Source organism: Canis lupus, chromosome 15 (assembly GCF_011100685.1).
Source record: "Canis lupus familiaris isolate Mischka breed German Shepherd chromosome 15, alternate assembly UU_Cfam_GSD_1.0, whole genome shotgun sequence".
Taxonomy (NCBI): Eukaryota; Metazoa; Chordata; class Mammalia; order Carnivora; family Canidae; genus Canis; species Canis lupus.
Window position 1 is genome coordinate 49399305 of NC_049236.1, and position 12833 is coordinate 49412137.

The 12833-nt window shown below is 38.5% G+C and overlaps 1 long non-coding RNA gene across 3 annotated transcripts in view; it reads right to left on the reverse strand.

Moving 5' to 3' along the window:
- The window catches only part of LOC102151307, a 55972-nt gene that overhangs the window by 25548 nt on the left and 17591 nt on the right, over window positions 1–12833 (reverse strand). The window contains exons 3-4 of one of the 3 annotated variants that reach the window (XR_005370870.1): window positions 2731–2781; window positions 363–385 (exon numbers count right to left, since the gene is read on the reverse strand). The exons of 1 other annotated variant lie outside the window; for it this stretch is intronic. This is a non-coding gene — a long non-coding RNA (uncharacterized LOC102151307). The remainder of the gene's footprint in view (window positions 1–362; window positions 386–2730; window positions 2782–12833) is intronic. One more of the 3 variants, XR_005370868.1, reaches the window with a different exon arrangement.

The following is a 12833-nucleotide window of genomic DNA, read 5'->3' on the forward strand; positions in this document are numbered from 1 at the left end:
AGAGAGGCACAGGCACAGGCTGAGGGAGAAGCAGGCTCCATGCAGGGAGCCCAACGTGGGACTCGATTCCGGGCTGCAGACGGCACTAAACCACTGCACCACCGGAGCTGCCCACATTCTATGGGTGTTGTCCAAAACTTTAGGGCCCTAAAGTCACTTATCTTTAAAGAATTTGTGTGTTTGTTTGTTTGTTTACTTATTTATTTATGAGAAAGAGAGCACACAAGGATGGGAAAGGGAGGGAGAGACAGAGGGGGAGGGAGAGGGATAAGCTGACTCCATACTAAGCCAGCCCAAAGCAGGGCTCCATCTCATGACCATGAGATCAAGACGTGAGTCGAAATCAAGAGTAGGACACTTACCTGACTGAGCCACCCAGGCAGTCCTAAAGTCACCAATATTAAAAAAAAAAAAAAAAAGCAAGCATTATGTTTCAGATTATAAAACATATATATAATCTTTAAGAAATTTAAATATTTCAAAAATTGTAATTTAAGAAATAAAAGTCTACCATAAGCACTCCTAGAAGTAGTTTGATAGATTTTAAACACACATTTTAAGCTGCATATTAATTAATCCTAACCTACCCTAAATATTTAATGAGCAACTATTATGTACTCAGTTTATATAAAATCATATAAATATTAATCTTACAGAAATGCAATCACATTATTCTTTTTTTTAATTTTTTATTTATTTATGATAGTCACACAGAGAGAGAGAGAGAGAGAGAGAGAGAGGCAGAGACATAGGCAGAGGGAGAAGCAGGCTCCATGCACCGGGACCCCGACGTGGGATTCGATCCCGGGACTTCAGGATCGCGCCCTGGGCCAAAGGCAGGCGCTAAACCGCTGCGCCACCCAGGGATCCCCACATTATTCTTAATACATACTTTTTTAAAAAAGATTTTATTTACTTATTCACGAGAGACACAGACATAGGTAGAGGGAGAAGCACGGGGAGCTTCTAATATTAGATGATGGTGAAGACAATTAATTTTAAATATACTAAAAATTACTCAATTGCACACTAGAGAAGGGTGAATTGTATGATATGTGGACCCTGATGTGGGACGCGATCCCCAGAACTGGGATCATGCCCTGAGCTGAAGGCAGATGCTCAATCGCTGAGCTATCCAGGCGTCCCCTTCAGTATATACTATTGAAGCCACTTTCTTTTTCACCTAATGAATAACCTTGGACTACCGCATGGTATTATATTGCTCCATTAATGGATTATTAGGTTGTTTCCAATTTTCATTATTATGAATAAATTTGCAGTGGCTATTCTTATACTTATGTCTTCATGTACTTGTAAAAATATTTCTATAAAATAGAATCTTTGGGGCAGTGTGGGTGCTCAGCGGTTTAGAGCTGCCTTCAGCCCAAGGCCTGATCCTGGAGACCGGGGATCAAATCCCAAGTCAGGTTCCCTGCACGGAGCCTGCTTCTCCCTCTGCCTGTGTCTCTGCCTCTCTCTTTCTCTCTCTGTGTCTCTCATGAATAAATAAATAAAATCTTTAAAAAATATATTTTTTAAGTAGAATCTTTGAAATGGAATTGGTGAGTCAAAGGATATATATATATATATATATATATATATATATATATACACATATATATAATCAATATTGCAAATTACCATCCAAAACAATATCTTTGTATTCTATATAAATATATATCTATATATTCAATATCTTTATATTCATTATCAGTAAAACGAGAAAGATTATTTCTAAATACTCTCTTCCACACTGGATATTATCAATCTTTTTTTTTTAATAGTTTGTTTTTGGTTTTTTGTTAGTTTTTTTTTTGTTTTTTTTTTTTAAGATTTTAAAAATTTATCTGACAGAGAGCAACAGGGGGAGCAGCAGGCAAAGGGAGAGGGAAAAGCAGGCTTCCTGCTGAGCAGGGAGCCTGATGCAGGACTTGACCGGGCTCCTCGATCCCAGGACCCTGGGATCATGACCTGAGCCAAAGGCAAATGATTAACCGACTGAGCCAACCAGGTGTCCCAGATATTATCAATCTTTTAAATCTTTCCCAATCTGGAAGAAATAAAATGATTTCTCATTATATACTTCCCTAATTTTTGGTTAGGTTGAACATCTTTTCATAGATTCATTTGTACTTCTACCATGATTCATTATCTATGGGATCCTCATATATACTCACGAAAGAGTAGTAATAAATGTAATAAATGGAAAATTTAATTGGAGTCTAAAACTCCAAGCATACCTCCCTTTTAAAAAGTACTACTTGAGGACTAGATCAGTCGGTAGAGCATGCAACTCTTGGTCTTCAGGTCATGAGTTTCAGCCTCATGCTGAGGGTAGAGATCACTTAAAAGTATATATATGTGGAAGTATGCATATATATAGTCCTACTTTTAAAAAGAAATAGAGAAAAAAAAGAAATAGAGATTGCAACCTCTAAATGATAATTTACACTTGGAATAAGTTGGCTAAAGCAGATAAATATGAGTGCTAATTTTGACTCCACTCCCAGTCAGTAGCAACAGATGGTCTACTACTTTAATTGTACCCTTTACCTCCTCAAAGACATTTTGAGAGATCTCTAGAAGTAATTGTTATTTCAGTGCAGAGAACAGTGCTTCAGAGGAAATAAATGTGTTTGTAAATCATATGGAAATATTTGAGAGAGTATAACATGAATCTAGATATGACTAACATTGTTGACTACTAATATTTCTCTGTATACTTCTTACCTTGATTCTGAATATATTTGTGGAATTAAAGTTCTCTTACAATAATATGACCTAAATAGAAAATTGAATGATTTTTTTGGTTGAGTTATAATCCACATATCATACAATTCACCCTTCTTTAGTGTGCAATTGAGTAATTTTCCTAGCTTGCAGTTGGCCACTTTCTCACTGTATCCTTACACAGTGAAGAGAGGAAGCTCCAGTGTCTCTTCCTTTTCTTTTTTTTTTTTTTTAAGATTTTATTTATTTAATTAGGGGGGCACACAAGTGGGATGGGGCAGAGGGAGAGGGACAAGCAGACTCCCCACTAAGTGTAGAGCCTGATGCCAAGCTCGATCCCAGGACCCTGAGATCAGGATCTCTGCTGAAGTCAGACCCTTAACCAACTGAGCCACCTAGGTGCCCCTCTTCCTTTCCTTATAAGGGCACTAATCCCATTACGGAAACTCCACTGTCATGACCTCATCTAAACGTAATTACCTCTCAAAGGCCCCGCTTCCTAATATTGCATTGGGAGTAAAGGCTTCAACATAGGAATTTTGGGGGTGGGCACAAACATTCACTACTCAACATGATCTAATAATATTCTTTTGTATGGATATACTTCATTTTGTTTATCCTCATTAGTTGAGAGGCATATGGGTTGTTTCCACTGAATTTGGCTATTATGAATAATGCTGCTATGAGCACTTGTGTACAAGTTTTGTGTGGGCACATGCTTTCAATTCTCTTAAATATAAACCTAGGAGTGGAAATGCTAGCTCATATAGCAACTCTCTGCCTAACCACTCAAAGACCTGCCAACCTGATTTCCCAAGCAGCTGCACCTTCTATAATCATACCAGCAATATATGAGGGTTCCTAATTTCTCCAAATCCTCATCAACACTTGTTATTGTCTGTCTTTTTCAGTATAATCATCCATCCTACTGGGTGCGAAGGGGTATCTCATTTTGATTTGGTTTTAATTTGTAGTTCCTTAATGACTAATGATGTTGACTATCTTTTCATGTGCTTGTTGGTCATTTGTACAGATAGATAGTCTCAAATTAAGTCACTTTGCTTTTATGGAAGATCTACATTCATACTTGTTTTCACTAACCAAAAGAAATCTGGGAAGGGTTTTTGTTTTTACATAAAAAAGCGAAAATAACATTCATCATGTTTTGCATGCAGTGAGCCATTACAGAAGCAGAGCACATCCTGAGCAGTGTGCTCTGAGTGCTCAGAGTGGCCCCACCAAGCTCCTTCCCTGGTAACTACATTTAGCATCTCAGCATCAAGCCGCCACAGCTTTGAACCGTGTCTGTGAACACCTGTGTTTCACCTCTCTATTTTGTACAGCTGTCAGGAAGATGTGCCCTAAGGTATCAGAAAAGCCTAAACAGGAGAGATTATTTTTGGGGATTTGGGCTCAAGAAATTTTCCACATAGAGGTGGCTTAACTAGAAGAGCATGGGACTCTTGATCTTGTGATTGTGAGTTCAAGCTCCACATTGGGATGTAGAGATCACTTAAAAATAAAATCTTGGGGCACCTGGGTGGCTCAGTGGTTGAGCGTCTGCCTTTGGTTCAGGGTGTGATCCTGGGGTCTTAGGATCAAGTCCCACATCAGGCTCCCTGTGGGGAGCCTGCCTCTCCCTCTGCCTAGGTCTCTGCCTCTCTCTGTGTCTCTCATGAATAAATAAATAAAATTAAGAAAAAAACTAAATTTTTAATTTTTCAATTAAAATTTTTTAAAATAAAAATATATTAAATATATATTTTAAATAAAAAATTTTTTAGATAAAAATTTTTTAAATAAAAAATTTTAAACATTTTATTTTAAAGTAATCTCTACACCCCAACATGGGGCTCAAACTCACAATCCCAAGATCAAGTGTCCCATGTTCTTCCAACTGAGCCAGCCAGGCACCCCTATATAAAATCCTTAAAAAATTTTACCTATAAATTAATAGTAATTGCTTCTTTGTTTTATAACATTTTGGCTTACAAATGATTTCATAGGAATGCTTTACTTTCAGATAGCCTGGGAAATCCATATATCTTCTTTGTAGAAATGATTATTTGAATCCTTTGCTCATTTTAATTGGGTTATTTGCCTTTTTGAGTATGCAGATTCTTTATATATTCTAGATATAGGTCCCTTTTTTTTTTTTTTTTTTTTTTTTTTTTTTTTTTTTTTTAGTTTTTATTTTTATTTTTTTTTTTTATTGGTGTTCAATTTACTAACATACAGAATAACACCCAGTGCCCGTCACCCATTCACTCCCACCCCCCGCCCTCCTCCCCTTCTACCACCCCTAGTTCGTTTCCCAGAGTTAGCAGTCTTTATGTTCTGTCTCCCTTTCTGATATTTCCCACACATTTCTTCTCCCTTCCCTTATTTTCCCTTTCACTATTATTTATATTCCCCAAATGAATGAGAACATATAATGTTTGTCCTTCTCCGACTGACTTACTTCACTCAGCATAATACCCTCCAGTTCCATCCACGTTGAAGCAAATGGTGGGTATTTGTCATTTCTAATAGCTGAGTAATATTCCATTGTATACATAAACCACATCTTCTTTATCCATTCATCTTTCGTTGGACACCGAGGCTCCTTCCACAGTTTGGCTATCGTGGCCATTGCTGCTAGAAACATCGGGGTGCAGGTGTCCCAGCGTTTCATTGCATTTGTATCTTTGGGGTAAATCCCCAACAGTGCAATTGCTGGGTCGTAGGGCAGGTATATTTTTAACTGTTTGAGGAACCTCCACACAGTTTTCCACAGTGGCTGCACCAGTTCACATTCCCACCAACAGTGTAAGAGGGTTCCCTTTTCTCCACATCCTCTCCAACATTTGTTGTTTCCTGCCTTGTTAATTTTTCCCATTCTCACTGGTGTGAGGTGGTATCTCATTGTGGTTTTGATGACATATCAGATAAAGGGCTAGTTTCCAAGATCTATAAAGAACTTTTTAAACTCAACACCAAAGAAACAAACAATCCAATCATGAAATGGGCAAAAGACATGAACAGAAATCTCACAGAAGAAGACATAGACATGGCCAACATGCACATGAGAAAATGCTCTGCATCACTTGCCATCAGGGAAATAGATATAGGTCCCTTATCAAATATATAATTTGCAAATATTTTCTTCCATTCTTTGGGTTCTCTTTTCACTTTCGCGATATTATTCTTAGAAAAGACTTTTTTAACTTTGATGATAAATTGCTTTTTAAAAAAGCTTTTGGAGGTCTAGTTTCAGAATAATGTTTTCCTAACACATAATGAATAGTTTCATAGAATTTTATAGCAGGCAGGAAAGTAATTCAGGAGTGTATTTCAAGAAGAACATGAGAGCCTAACTGATAATTAAAACAAAAAATATCTTGATGGGTAGGAAACTAAATTTCACATAGTTAATATATAAGAGTAAAGGTTCTGTAATATATTTAGACCTCTTTTCATATGTGCAAATGCACATAAAGCAGATTGTAAAATGTTATTTTATAAACACAAGCCAAAGAAAAATCTCTGCTTACCCCTAAACCTGACTAAGTGGAACTGAAGGGAAAACAGAGGTGATTACTCAGGTTAATGGACTGATGTCTATAAATGACAAGAGGCTATATAAAAGAAGTCATTAACTTTATATACTGAACTGTTACTAATGATATTTTAATAAAAGTTGCTCTTGAAGTAAAACTTTCTGGCTAATTTCTCTTCTCTCTTTGGAATCTCTGGTAGTTAAAAAAACAGCACTAAACTCAATATGCATCTGCAACTTTTACAACATTTCATGCAGAACATACCAAGTTAACAGCTTGTAAATTTTCCTTACCTCAAAATAAGAAAACGGGTATACAGACACTATGCACCACTGTTGTGCTCACTCCTATTCAAATACTTCTCCAATATACTTTGAAAACTATTCATTTCCTTCTTGTGATTACATTTTACCATCCTCTAAATAAACACAAAGACACTGAAAGTCAGGGAAGGAATGGAACAGGAATCCAGGTAAGCAGACGAGGCTTAAATAACAAGAGGAATAAGTTAACCGGAGAAAGATAATTATCATATGGTTTCACTCCTATGTGGAATATAAGAAATAGTGAAAGGGACTATAAGGGAAAGAAGGGAAACTGAGTGGGGAAAAATGAGAAAGATAAACCATGAGAGACTCCTGACTCTGGGAAACAAAGGGTTGCAGAAGGAAAGGTGGGTGGGGGATGGGGTAACTGGGTGATGGGCCCTGAGGAGAGCACTTGATGGTGCCCTGAGGAGGGCACTTGATGGGTGTTATACTATATGTTGGCAAATTGAATCTAAATAAAATATTTTTTAAAATAACAAGAGAGCTCTTTCAGGTAAGCTTGGAGGAAACAACTCATGTCAGTCACACTGCGGGAGAAAGGCCAAATGAAGGCAGAAATTTATTCCAAGCCATCTAGTCAGAAGAATTCAGAACTCTAAGCAGAGTTGAAGCAACAGATACCGGCAACAGCAGAAAGCAGGATCATAACACCTTTAATACTCTTTATATTAAGGGAGGAACTTTTATGTGCTTCTTGTTAAGGATTCTCAAACCAGGCCTGGGTGTACAGTGGTAGTCAGTGGGGTATCTGGCTGAAAGGAAGAGAAGAGCGGCTTTTGACAGAAACAAATCCTGACAAGACATAGAAGGCAGGGTGTCTGAGAGAATTCCTAAGATTCTGGAGCTATGTATATTCTCTAGAGCTTTCTCTAGCTACACTGGAAAATACAAGTGAAGTTGAAGAAGGCATTTTACCAGCACCTGGGGGGACATCAATGTTACCAAGGGTGCTAACGTTCAGTAGATTAGTAGGAATGCTTTGGCTGTAAATAATTCCTAAAACCCACCCATCTTGTGAATAATACCCAAACAATAAGGAAAAGTATTATGTCATATAACTTGGGAGTTTAGAGGTAGGGTCAGAGAGAGAAGCAGTTGCGTAACAACGTCAGAAAGGACACCCAGGTTCTTGTCTCTTTACTTTGTCACCTGTCAGGAGCTTCACCTTTTAGGTAACAACTTCATCCTCAGGCAACAACAGAGAGACGGTATCAGAAATTCTTGGCATCAAAAGCCAGACATGCCAACATCTGGAGAAAGAAGATCACTCTTGGGAACGAGGAAATATTTCTATGAACCCTGGCACCACTGGGCACCTGAGAATTTGAAACCAGTTCCTGGTAAGGCAATAGAATGACTATGACTGGTTTAGAGGAGTCATTTGGGTTGGATTAAATTTCAGAGTCAATTATTTATACTAGATAAGATTTTTGCTTTTGTTGGGATTTCCTTAGTTTCCCCTTAAATTGTCTACATATTATTGTAAGTTATAATTATTGAATGATATCACTAAAGAGGTATCAATTAATCTTTTTGCTCATTATTTTGGGAAAGAGCTCTTTTTCTCCCCCCAAGCCATGAAGCCATAATTGAGGGACTACTGTCCTCCTTGGATAACCTTTAAAAGGAAATGGCTGCATGAAGTTACTGTGGCTGAGTTCAAAAAGGGTGTTGCCTGTGTTCTGCCTCTAGGATTTTGATGGAATCTTGTCACACATTTAGATCTTTCATCCGTTTTGAGTTTATCTTTGTGTATGGTATAAGAGAATGGACTGGTTTCATTCTTCTGCATGTGGATGTCCAATTTTCCCAGCACCACTTATTGAAGAGACTGTCTTTCGTCCAGTGGATAGTCTTTCCTCCTTTGTCGAATATTAGATACATCCATGAAGGCAAAAGAAACAAAAGCAAAAATGAACTTATTGGGACTTCATCAAGATAAGAAGCTTTTGCACAGCAAAGGATACAGTCAACAAAACTAAAAGACAACCTACAGGATGGGAGAAGATATTTGCAAATGACGTATCAGATAAAGGGCTACTTTCCAAGATCTATAAAGAACTTCTTAAACTCAACAGCAAAGAAACAAACAATCCAATCATGAAATGGGCAAAAGACATGAACAGAAATCTCACAGAGGAAGACATAGACATGAGAAAATGCTCTGCATCACTTGCCATCAGGGAAATACAAATCAAAACCACAATGAGATACCACCTCACACCAGTGAGAATGGGGCAAATTAACAAGGCAGGAAACCACAAATGTTGGAGAGGATGTGGAGAAAGGGGAACCCTCTTGCACTGTTGGTGGGAATGTGAACTGGTGCAGCCACTCTGGAAAACTGTGTGGAGGTTCCTCAAAGAGTTAAAAATGGATCTGCGCTACGACCCAGCAATTGCACTGCTGGGGATTTACCCTAAAGATACAGATGCAGTGAAACGCAAGACACCTGCACCCCGATGTTTATAGCAGCAATGTCCACAATCGCCAAACTGTGGAAGGAGCCTCGGTGTCCATCGAAAGATGAATGGAAAAAGAAGCTGTGGCCTATGTATACAATGGAATATTCCTCAGCCATTAGAAACGACAAATACCCACCATTTGCTTTGACGTGGATGGAACTGGAGGGTATTATGCTGAGTGAAATAAGTCAATCGGAGAAGGACAAACATTATATGGTCTCATTTATTTGGGGAATATAAATAATAGTGAAAGGGAATAAAGGGGAAAGGAGGAAAAATAAGTGGGAAATATCAGAAAGGGAGACAGAACATGGAAGACTCCTAACTCTGGGAAACGAACTAGGGGTGGTGGAAGGGGAGGAGGGTGGGGGGTTGGGGGTGACTGGGTGGCAGGCACTGGGTGGGCACTTGACGGGATGAGCACTGGGTGTTATTCTGTATGTTGGCAAATTGAACACCAATAAAAAATAAATTTATTATTAAAAAAAGAAAATGGCTGTATTTGATTACCTGGCTTATAAATCTACATATAAAATGATGAGAAATGTCTGGGGGATAAATAGATCCACATGAACTATGGCATAAACATATGAAACAGTTCAGTCACATTTAATTCAGGATGACTAAGGTTCAGAATTAATGCTATAAATACATACTATTGAATTCAAGACAGCAGGGGGTATGAGAGAGGCACCGTGACCTTCTCTTGATTCCAGAAAGATAGTAAAATTATACAGTGTCACTTGAGCTTGTCTAGCATCACAATAAAGACTCCAGGGACCAGCCAGTGGGGGGTTGTGAGTAGCAGCTCATTGTCTCTGAGATTACAAATGGCAGTCTTGCGGGTGAAGAGTCCCACTGTCCCTGCCAATCAGCAGGCTGGGGTGAATCGTGCCACAGATGCAGCAGGGGAAGGCCAAAACCTTTTACTCTTAAAAGAAGTCTAGTTCCACCAGAGATCATGATTTCCAGACACCTAACCTCAACTGTACCTTCATTCCTGGCAGGTCAAAGTTGTTGACAGAGCTGTGAACTAATAAACAGTGCATCATTCCTGAATGAAAGCACTCAAAAGGATGCCTGGGTGGCTCAGTGGTTGAGCGTCTGTTTTTGGTTCAGGTTATGATCCCGGGATTGAGTCCCATATCAGGCTCCCTACAGGGAGCCTGCTTCTCCTTCTGCCCGTGTCTCTGCCTCTCTCTGTGTTTCTCATCAATAAATAAAATCTTTTAAAAATAAGAATAAAAAAAAAGAAAGCACCCAAAAGAATTTCTTGAGGGAAGTTATTTTTTACTTGTGTTAAAGGGTAAAACTCTGCGTGCACAAATTCTAAAGAGAAGGGAAAATACACTGAGTCATAAGGACCCCATTTTCCCCCTTGATTAATGGATTTCATTAGATATATACTTGTCACTGTGGTTTTCAAACTTTTCTGGTCATAACCCACAGGGAGATCTACATTTTACATGGACACACACACTTTATATTTTTTAAAATGAAACAACTCCTGAAACAATAGTTAAGCCTTCTAAGTACATGATAGTTTTTATTCCATTTAAGAATAAGTGCTGATTGACACCCAGGAAATTGATTTCATGACCTACCTGCGGGTCTGACCCGCAGTTTGATAAACATTGTCCTAAGCTAAATGGATGAAGAATATTCTGACTGCCTTAATACAGATCATACCTCCGTTCCTCTGAACAGGCGGTGGAGGGAAGGAGACTATCCCAACGACAATGGTGAGAAGCAGTGGGCTGCTTAACCCCCAACTCTGCTGTCCTGAGTTTTACCTTCCCTTTGGGAGCTCACAATGCTGCCACCAGCAAGCTGGCTTAAGGGGACCTACTCCTCCCTTTTAGCCTCTGCTCTAAGAGGGACAGAACTCTTAATCCCTGCAGCCTACTTAAATCAGGTTGAAACATTTAAATAAGATTTTACCAAAGGCTGAACGAAAAGAGTAACCTAGATAATCTTCTATTAAGATAAGGCTCGTTTATCTTCAGCTTTAGTGCCTAGACTTGTCTGCCACTAAAGTGCAGAGGTCACCTTTCCTTTTCCTTCTAGGAGGCCTTGAAATGAATTCTCAAGGAAACAACAGAGGGACTCCCAGCCAATACCTGCAGTTCCCCCTCCTGATCCTCTAGTTTCTGGTTTCTTGTTTCAGTTCCCACCTCTGCTCTCATACTCTGCACAGTAAAAGTCCAAATCTTCGGGTGAGGCCTTCACCTCCGACCTCAGGAGTGTGGCCTTGCTCTGTAGCTTTATCCTTCTCATACTGTAAGGCAACAGCTTTACATTCTTGGAGAGATGTATATCAACTCTTTTTGTGAATCCCCAAAGTACTGATGAAAAAAAAATTGTTTGCACTTCCAGAAAGTGAACGAATTTACCTTGGTTCTTTTGAAATACAATAAACTCAGAAGGAAGAGACAGATTTGGAGCAACAAAAACACCATGCTTCTCAATCTTAGCTTCCCCTCCTTTTCCTTCTTTAGAGCACAGACTTGAGAGTCAAGTGTGAAGTCCAATTCTTCTTATCCTAAAGGGCAAGCTTCCTATTCTCTCTGAATCCCAGTTTATTCATCCATAAGATGGACAAAAGTAGTACTCACTTCCCAGGGTTGTAAAAAAGAACTAAGTGAGCTAATCCAAAAATACATATAATTCATCTAGCAAATGATCAGTAAATAATAGCTGTTGCTTATCTTAGGCCTGTTGGAGACAGACTAAGAAAGCAAACATTGTCAATCCCTTGCTTAACAATAAAATCATTTCAGACTGCCTATTTCCTGGTCTGATGTTTTTCTTGGGAAAGCTCTAGATTTGCCTGTATCTAGAAGGATACTTCTCTGGTCTGCTAACTCCTACTATAACTGAGATTGGATTGTAAGTGCAGAGGATATAAAAGAAGACAAAAGCACAAATATAGGCATTCATATGTTTCTTTCTATTCCTTCCATGCCCACCTTAAAGCCTCAAGAGTCTCTGACTGTTACAGGAAGTCTGTGCCTCCAGTCCATCTCTCACCAATCAACCTGTGATGCCAGATGGATTTCCTAAAGCACAGTTCTGATTGTGTCACTTTGCTGTTTAATACATTTATTTGGTTTCCTACAACTGACCAAAGAAGTTCTGAACTGTGCATTTTGGCATTTGGTGCACCACATGAAGTAAAAGGTTCTAACTTGCTTTTTAAAAAAAATTTTTTTAAACCCATTTTTATTGTTGAAGTCAGTTTGCTTTTTTGTATTTGACATTTGTCTTAAACTGGATGGTAGGCATACGGGTTTTGTCTTTTTATAATTATTATTGTAAGCAGTTATTCCTTATTTTCCCCACACACACCTTTGTTCTACTTCTCCTGGGGAGCCACTGATCTGTTTTCTGTAATGATTTGGAAATGCTGGTTATTTCAATAAATTGAATCATATGATATGTGGCTTTTTGTGTCTGAATTACTTAGAATAATGTTTACAGGGTTCATGTATGTTGTAGCATGTACCATTCTTTCTTATGGCTGGATAATATTCTACTGTATGGATACACCATCTTTTGTTTATCTACTTATCTGTTGAGAGACTATTTGGGTTATCTCCACCTTTTGGCTATCATGAACAGTGGTGCTAGATGAATAATTGTGGGCAAATTTTTGTTTGAACATCTGTTTTAAATTCTTAAAATTATATACCCAGGAGTGAAATTACCAGGTTTATAGAAATTCTTTATCTAACATTTTGGAAAACTGCCAATGTGTCTTGTAAAGTCAC